Source organism: Lactuca sativa, chromosome 3 (assembly GCF_002870075.4).
Source record: "Lactuca sativa cultivar Salinas chromosome 3, Lsat_Salinas_v11, whole genome shotgun sequence".
Lineage (NCBI taxonomy): Eukaryota > Viridiplantae > Streptophyta > Magnoliopsida > Asterales > Asteraceae > Lactuca > Lactuca sativa.
The window spans coordinates 86,441,153-86,449,932 of NC_056625.2; the positions used below are offsets into that span (position 1 = coordinate 86,441,153).

The window sequence follows — 8,780 nt, forward strand, 5'->3', positions numbered from 1 at the left end:
TCACCCTTGACACGTGAGTTCGAGTTGTTCGGAGTTTGTTTACTTTTGGGAAGGTTGACGTGAGACACCACAAAGTCACATTTTTTGAACTTTGAAATATTTTTGGGACCGTTTCGTAACGAATTTAAACTATTGGGGGCTGCTAGGTAATTTAACTAACCAAAATAGGATTGATTTGGTTAAAATAAATAAAAGGGAGGGACTAAAATGACTTAAAATGAATTAATGTTTGAGGATTAGACTAATTTTGTTAAGAAATCTCCATGGGAGGGGGCTATTTTGTTTAAAATACACCAATGTTTTGGGGAAATGACTCGTTTTGAATAAAAAGGTTCAACATTAATATTTTTATTTTGAAAAATCAAAATGAATTAGGGCTTTTATATAAAGGAATCTCGTTGAGGGGCTGATTGTGTTTAAGTGGTCCAAACTTAATGAAATTAGGGCTTTTATGCCCGTTTCCTTTTGTTGATAGGGCAAAGAAAAGGGGATATACGAACGGATGAACCCCATGAACGAACACAGCGAGAGGGAAAACTCGAAGGCTTGCAGGCGGCACCATGTTTCATCGATCGGTTCGCGAGAAGGATCGCCGCTCCGGGGTTCGACGAGGCCGAAGGAGAGAAGGGAAGAGCACCGAAGTATGCTCTATTCTCGTCCGATAGCGAGGGGCGAAACGGATGAGTGTTTTAATTGTTTATGATCGAGGGTGCGGTGTGGCTAAAGTGTTACGAAGGGAAAGGGGTTAGACGAGGTTTCATCGGTCTCGGTGGGTGCAACGATGGAGTGGAATGCGAGGCCAGAAAAGGGGTCCCGTAGAAGCATGTCAAGCAGCGCCTTCGGCTTCTGGTGAGGTCTCCGGCGGCAGTTCTCGACAGCAGGAAAAAGGAGCGTGCGATGGATGTTTTGCTCCGGTAAGAGTAGGGGAGTGGATCGGAGCTGCCCCATGTTGCTTCCGGTTCTTCTTCTCTCTCTCTCTCTCTCTCTCTCTCTCTCTCTCTCTTTTTGGATGGTGAAAAAATGAATGTTTGGGTTTGTTTTTGGCAGGAGAAAGAATGAGGGTGGAGCATCATCGAATGGGTGGTGGAGGTTGTTTCGATAGTGTTGATTCTGTAGGGCAAAGGAAAGGAGGTAGTCGACCTTTGGAGGAAAAACACACACACACACTTCGGTGTGTTCATGGTATCAACAAAGAAGGTGAAGGAAAGATGGGGCTTGGTGTTTCACAGCTTCATTTGAGAAAAATTTATAACACGTTTGCTTTAGGGTGTGGTTTTGTATAACATGATTTTTCTATAGTGTGTGGTTTTGTATAACATGATTTTCTAGCTTAGGTAGTTGATCAAGATAGAGAGGTATGAGTTTTAAACTTGTAAGACATATAGTCAAGAAATCAGGTATTCTTATGATTTTGGGAAGATTTTGGTTGAATTTGAGTTTTGATGTACTTTAATTTTAGCTAGCAAGCAAGGTTTTAGCTTTTAATCAAGTGTTTGTACAACAATTGAGTGTATGGATGTATGGATTGTGTGTATAGTTGATAGTTTATTAGATAATCTTATTTGTACAGCAAAATCAAATACAAAAATATTGCATTAGTTATAGGTAAAGTGTAAGCATTTGAGTAATAAGATGTATTTATACATGTATTTGTGTATGTATTGTGTATTGCTTTAAATTATTTGTGTATTTTAAACCATAATACATGGTTCAATATTTGAGTCAAAATGTGTAAATTATGGTATCAAAATGGGTAACGTCTCACTTGTGACATTTAAAATGTTACAAATAAGTTTTTCTCGATTTGTGTATCATCGATCCCGATTTTAAATATTCTTCTAAAAATGGTGAATAATAGAGTTTAGTTCAAGATTTCAAAAATACAAATGGATTGATTTTCCGAGTTATAGAACTTCGTGAAATCGCGTTTAACGAATCATGTTTTATTAATCCAAAAACATCTGATTTTTTTTTGCTTTTATAAATATTTTTGTTAAAAATATTTCAAGTATGAAATTAAATATTAGACTATACCGTGAGTCCAAAAATGCTTTCAAAATTTCCATATGAGGTGTGCAAGTATCTCAACAGGTAGAAATGACATTATACTGGTTTTGGATTCTTAAAACGGTCTTATCTTTTGCATACTAACTCCGTTTTGGATGTTCTTTATATTTTTAGAATCAGGGAAACACGTAATATGAGACTAGAGTGTTTGTATTGTTCAAAACTGCTTAATACGAAATTTTAGTTTTTCAGACGCATTCCTATGGTTGCAGTTTGAGCTGTTTGAATCGTTTGCCAATTTACACATTTGGAAGTAAGATACCATTTGGTATTTTATAATAGTTGAAATGAACTCATTCATTTCACACCAGATGCACTAAAACTCAATGAGTCAAATTACAAAGAGATTTACTATGAACTTGACCGTTCACAGTCTTTGCCCTTAATTTTGGGATGTCACATTCTATACTTGGTCGTTTAAATGGATCAACATATAGTGAGTTTAAATCTACATTCATATACTTATGTTGTTGTTCACCATATTCTTTTATTTTATAAAACTTATGCAGAGACATTCTTGATTCTTGATTCTAAAATTGAATTATGAAATTAAATGTTACAAAAGTATCAAACTAATAACCATTATCAATATTTTGTTATCAATATTAGAAATCATAAAATCAAGACAATAACAACTTAACAATGTTCTCAAATTTCAATCGGTGATGCGACTTGCGAGAACGACACATCAAGGTATGTGTATGCGATATTCCGTTTCTATTTCCCTTTTTTTTCTTCAATATTAAATGGATCATTGGATTGAGCTATTGATTAATAAAAGTGGAATAAGATGTTGGATTGTTGGAATATAAAAGATATGAGCTGCTGACACATTTCTTTGCCAAAAATAATTAGGTATGTATTTTTGACAAAAATAAGATAGTTCCTTACTTTATATATATATATATATATATATATATATATATATATATATATATATATATATATATATATATATATATATATTGTAACGACCGAAAAATACAACAAATTTAAATTTGTTTTAAAAACATCTCGATTCCATTAAATCTTTACAAAATGTTTTCAATACAAAACATTTAACGTGTTCCCAGAATCACAATACTACAAAATCGTGAGGAGCTGTACGATCACGCCTTCGCCTTGCCACAGTCACCTGAAGAACCTGAAAAACATGAAACCACAACTGTAAGCCCGAAAGCTTAGTGAGAGATCCCCAAAATACCAACCACAAATACCATACACGCATAACATGCCATAACATATCCGATCACAGAACAACCATGCACTTCGGGTCTACTGTGTGACTGGTCTGCCGCACCGGCCTACAGTCCACCTGGTCCACCCTCTGAGTCTATCCACATACATCGAGTCTGCAGTATGATTGGTCCGCCCGCTCCTGGGCCTTCAATCCACCTGGTCCACTCTCTGAGTCTACAGGATGACTGGTCCGCCCGCACCGGGCCTTCAGTCTATCTGGTCCACTCTCCGAGCCTTCGGCACGTCTGGTCCGCCCCTTCGGGGCCTACAGTCTATCCGGTCCGCTCGCTGGGCCTTCGGGACAACCGGTCCGCCCTGGGTATCTAGGTCTACAGCACACAGCAGGACCCGCCTCAACCCAATTCCAGTCCAAACAACCATGTGCACATATAGATACAATCATATAGCAATTCACAGTCAACAAGCAGATCAAACAGATCACATAGCATACCATCATCCTAACCAGGATACCAACCTAACAGGTCACTAGCATAGCATCTCCCTATCTCTCAGGATACCGATCTCAATCAGGTCTCTAACATATACCATCCTAGCTCACAGGATGCAAACATCTTAAAGCAGTAACAACATAACAACCCGGATCTCAATCCGATAAGGGCCGGCCTTGGTGCCGTAGACCCTGTTGATATAGTGAGGATAACTCACCTCGAAACTGCCGACTGATCAGATAACCCAAGCTGCTCCGATCGCTGATACGATCTCCACCACTGGACAACCACCAATGCACTGAACTCAAAACAATAATCAACAATTACCAAAATGCCCCTGGAAGCCACTGGACAACCCTTGGTCAAAGACAAAGTCAAAGTCAACCCCTGACTGACTCTACTCGCCGAGTCAACCCGATGACTCGCCGAGTCCCCTTACTCAGAACTTCCCTCAATCCGCGACCTAACTCGCCGAGTCAGCCCGAGACTCGTCGAGTTCAACAACTCTGAGTTCACTCGCATACAACTCACCGAGTCATCCCTTGACTCACCGATTCTCGACTCGACCAGAATAATATTGGGACTCTTCGACAAGACTCGCCGAGCCCAATGAACAGACTCGCCGAGTCTAAGGCTATCTTCAACCTACTCGCCGAGTTGTTCATACAACTCACCGAGTTCCAGGCCATATTCATCCAACTCGCCGAGTTGTTCTTCCAACTCGTCGAGTTCCAGCTCATCTTCAAGCAACTCGTCGAGTACACCCATGTGACTCGCCGAGTACCACCGGTCTGAATCCATTCAGAAGCATTCCAGGCCATGCAATTGATCCAAAACATAGATCTAGCCTCCTACAGCCCATCCATCACGTAAAGTGGCAAACTTTACGTGAATCCATCGAGATTTAGACCTTTTGCATAATGAGTTAGGGTTTGGGACATGATGTCCTCACTAAACACTCCAACACAGGGACTTTCATGCTCTCTGATTCTTCTCCATACCAGATCTGAGGTAGCAACCTCAGATCTAACCTCTAGACTCCAATATAACCCAAGATAAGCTTCCTTCAAAACTCAAAATGAAGAAACAAGATAACAACAGCCAAAGAACGAGATATTACCTCAAAAGAATGCCCCTACTGCAAGGAAACTCGAATTCAAACAAAGCCCCTTGCTCCACACCTTCAACCTCCCAAACTTTCTTCCACAAATGCTCCTCCAAGCTCCAAATCACTCACAATGGTGCTTCTCCACGATTTTAGGGTTTCTGGGACTCAAGGGGGTGATAAAGAGGCTGGGAGGAAAACATAATGTTCTTTATATAGGGCTCAACCTCGAGAATTAGGGTTTTCTCCACTCAGCGCCTACTCGCCGAGTCCACCTCATTGACTCGCCGAGTCGGCTACTTAACATGCGACCAAATCGCGACTCTACTCGCCGAGTCCATCCATGGACTCGCCGAGTCACTCTTTCCCAATTTACTCTTTTAGTCCTTCCACTCTACTCTTGATATTTCGGGATGTTATATATATATATATATATGTATGTATATATATATATATATATATATATATATATATATATATATATATATATATATATATATATATATATATATATGCTTTTTTTTTATTAAAAAAAGTACGTCCTAGGACCCACCTAGTGCATTACTACCAATGCCCTGTTTGTACGATCGATTTAGGTTGCATCTTACCTTGATTATAAGCTTTATTTTCCTGTCTTGAATCCATAAAAATAAGCCATGCATCAAAACTTTATCAACGATTCGACAAGTTGTCTAAAGGTTATACTGTTTGTAAAATCTCAAAAATCACAACAATTTAAACTTTTCAAAACAATTTGTTTACTAAAAAAAGTGTTTACATAACCATTGTTTCCAAAAACATTAATCAAAATTAGAGTCTCCCAAGATCAACAACATAAATCCAAGGATGTGTACGGTCATGCCTTCACCTTGCCACACTCCTCAGAAGTACCTGAAACTGCAAGCCAAACGCTTAGTGAGTTCCCACAAAGTACCACCACATAAAAATAACAGACAACAACATGCATATGGAGCCTTCAACATGAGCTAACCGCCTCACCGGGCCTACAGTCTATTTGGACTGCTCTTTGGGCCTTCGGTTTGACTGGTCTGCCTTGCAGGCCTTCAATCTATTCGGACCATCGTGGGTATCTTGGTCTTCAGTTTATCCACTGGTCTGCATCAACCCAATAACCATAACATATCAATGCATAATATTATCAATTAATAAAAGATAAACCAGGTAGTCCTACAGATCTACCAGTCTAATCACATAGCCAGTACCACATAACCCCAGATACAACATACAACAAATCAGGATATCTAATCCAATGGTCCGACCTTGGTGCCTTCGAACCTTAAATACAGTGAGGAAACACATCTCGCATTCTGATGAAAAGTTGAACGATACACTACTCCAAATATTGGCTCTATAAGTCAACTATTCAACATATAGAGACCAAGGCTCAACTATATCTCAAAATACCCAAAATACCCTTACGTCAAACTTGGTCAACCCTAATCAGAGTCAAAGTCAAAGTCAACAGGGTAAGGAGTCAAATTGGTCCACTTAGGCGAGTACGTGGGGCATACTCAGCTTTTTATGCTGGGCGTACTTGATCCTTGACCAGAGTCGGGAAATTGACTAAGTACGCGTGGCATACGCTTAGGTAAGCACGCCGTACACTCACATCCAACTTTCAGATCCAAGGCCAAAATACCACTAAGAGTCAAAAAGTTTCCAACATTATGACTTTGCATATCCATTAAGTGCTTAATACACAAAATCTCAACATCTTAATACCTTAAGACGTTCTATAGCATGCATGGAGATAAACTAAGCATCAAAACCACATTTTTATGACTCAAGACCCCTCATAAGGTCTGAAATGACGATTTATTTGGGTAAGAGCATGTCATGCTCAAGAATCACCATATTTGGGACCAAAATTTCCCTAAATGAAGAAATGGCTAGATCTACAAGATAGGATGATCAGGCAAGGAGCTTTTTACCTTTTGATGATAGCTAACAAGTGAAGAATCCTAGATCTAATCTACTCCCCGATATCCAAGTCCTTGTACCAACTTCTTCTTCTTCTTCAAGAGCACCACCAAAGCATACAAATGGGCTCAAAATGCACTCTTCTCACTTAGGGTTTCCTAGAGGTGATGGAGGCTGGTGAGGGAATGAGATGAGAGATAATGATGATTATATATTGGCAAAACCATAAAAATTAGGGTTTGAAGGTTAACCACGTACGACCTATGTACGCGGTGTACGCCGTAGTACACCTAGCATACATAACGTATGCTTATCATACTAATCCTTTTCCAAAAATACCAAAATGCCACTATTGGCCATTTTGCGCTCTTTCTTAAACTCAATGACCGAAAAGAAATATTTATTCATACATAGGGTTAAAATTGAAAATAGCTCAACACCGGGATGTTACAATTCTCCCCCAATTAAACTAGACTTCATCCTCGAAGTCATCTGCTATGAATAACTCAAGATAATGCTCCCGAATTTCTGCCTCCGGCTCCCAGGTCCACTCAGAGCCTTTCTGTAATGCTCTGTTACGAATCGTTTCCTATTTCAGGGTGGTGACTAAATATCAGGTATTATGAGGCTTAGGACCTTTGAGGAAATGAGATCTGGACCGATTTAGATGTGGGTGATGTAAATTTAGATGATATGGATGCTCGGTTTGTGTGTTGGAGCTAAGGGACATTTTGGTAAAGTGTCACCTCGGACTATTATGGAAATTATATTTTTGTTCAGGAAATTTTAAGGCAAGTATGAGTTGATAAGAAATTTTAAGGCAAGTATGAGTTGATAAAAGCATAGAGCTTCTCGTTACCTTTTCATGGATATAAGGATTGTTAAAACTGGAGTTATAATGAAGCAGTTTTGGCCTTCAGGAGAATTTAGGGTTTAAGGAATACCCTAGTACGTGGGGTGTACAGGGGGAGTACGCAGGGTGTACTAGTGCGAGGACCTTTACGCGAGACATACTCTGGTGTACGTTGAGCGTAGTCAGCAGATTGGTCGTAGATTTAAATCCTCGTATGCTGGGCGTACGAGGGTTACGCTTAGCGTACTCGGTGGATAAGAAAACCCTATTTTGGGGGGTTGCACCCTATTTAAGGTCCTTAAGTTCCTAGGGTTGGCCTCTTTATCAATCCTTAAGCCTCCAAAACCCTAGAAATCGATCCTTAGCCTCTATTGTTGTGCATTTGAGTCTTTAATAAGAATTTAGTGGTTGTTTTGCTTCTTGTGAAGGAAGTAAAGAAAATTGAAGGTTTTTTTCTTGGTGAAAAGGTTATATATCCATAATCATCACTCTTTTTGCAAGACTTTAGAGGTATCAAGTTCATACCTTGGCTTGTAGACGTTTAGATCTCTCTATGGCTTGATTTGTTATGTTTTTGGTCCCTTTTTGGGTTGGTTGTTGAGTTAAGACGTTTAAAGGACTTAAAATTTTAGATATGAGCTTATTAGGAGTTCATTGAGCATAAAGGTTCCGACTTTATGGGGTATTGGGTCTCATGCATGCATTAAGTCACCCATCAGGTCCTTTTTTAAGCTTAAGAGCTTCATTTAGACATGCATGAATGTAAAATTAGCAATTTTACATGATAATCCAACTAATGGAAGTCAGACCTACATTTTGGAGCAATGTTTTAATGGATTGAGGGTTAAAAGTGAGTTTTGGATGAATGGGTGAGTACGCTTGGTGTACAAGTCTGTACGCGCCGTGTACAAGCCATTTAGCATGTACGCTTAGCGTATAGCTGAGTACGCCCCACATACTCAGTTTGTTGGCCTTCACATCTTAGGCTTTGAGCTTGGGCCATTCTGTTGGGATTAGATGCTTGGGGTCTTGTGGGCCATCTGAATGCAAGTGCTTGGACTAGGAAAAATTCGTTGGCCTTGGGGTAAGGCCCATGTAAGGGTTTGGTCTCAATTTTGAAAATCGG

General features: G+C 39.6%; 1 long non-coding RNA gene across 1 annotated transcript; it reads left to right on the forward strand.

Moving 5' to 3' along the window:
- Nucleotides 1-450: 450 nt before the first annotated feature.
- LOC122197029 (uncharacterized) lies at nucleotides 451-1,418 on the forward strand. The gene is made up of 2 exons (XR_006189810.2): nucleotides 451-914; nucleotides 1,048-1,418. It is a non-coding gene; the product is annotated as an uncharacterized LOC122197029 (long non-coding RNA).
- Nucleotides 1,419-8,780: the final 7,362 nt, after the last annotated feature.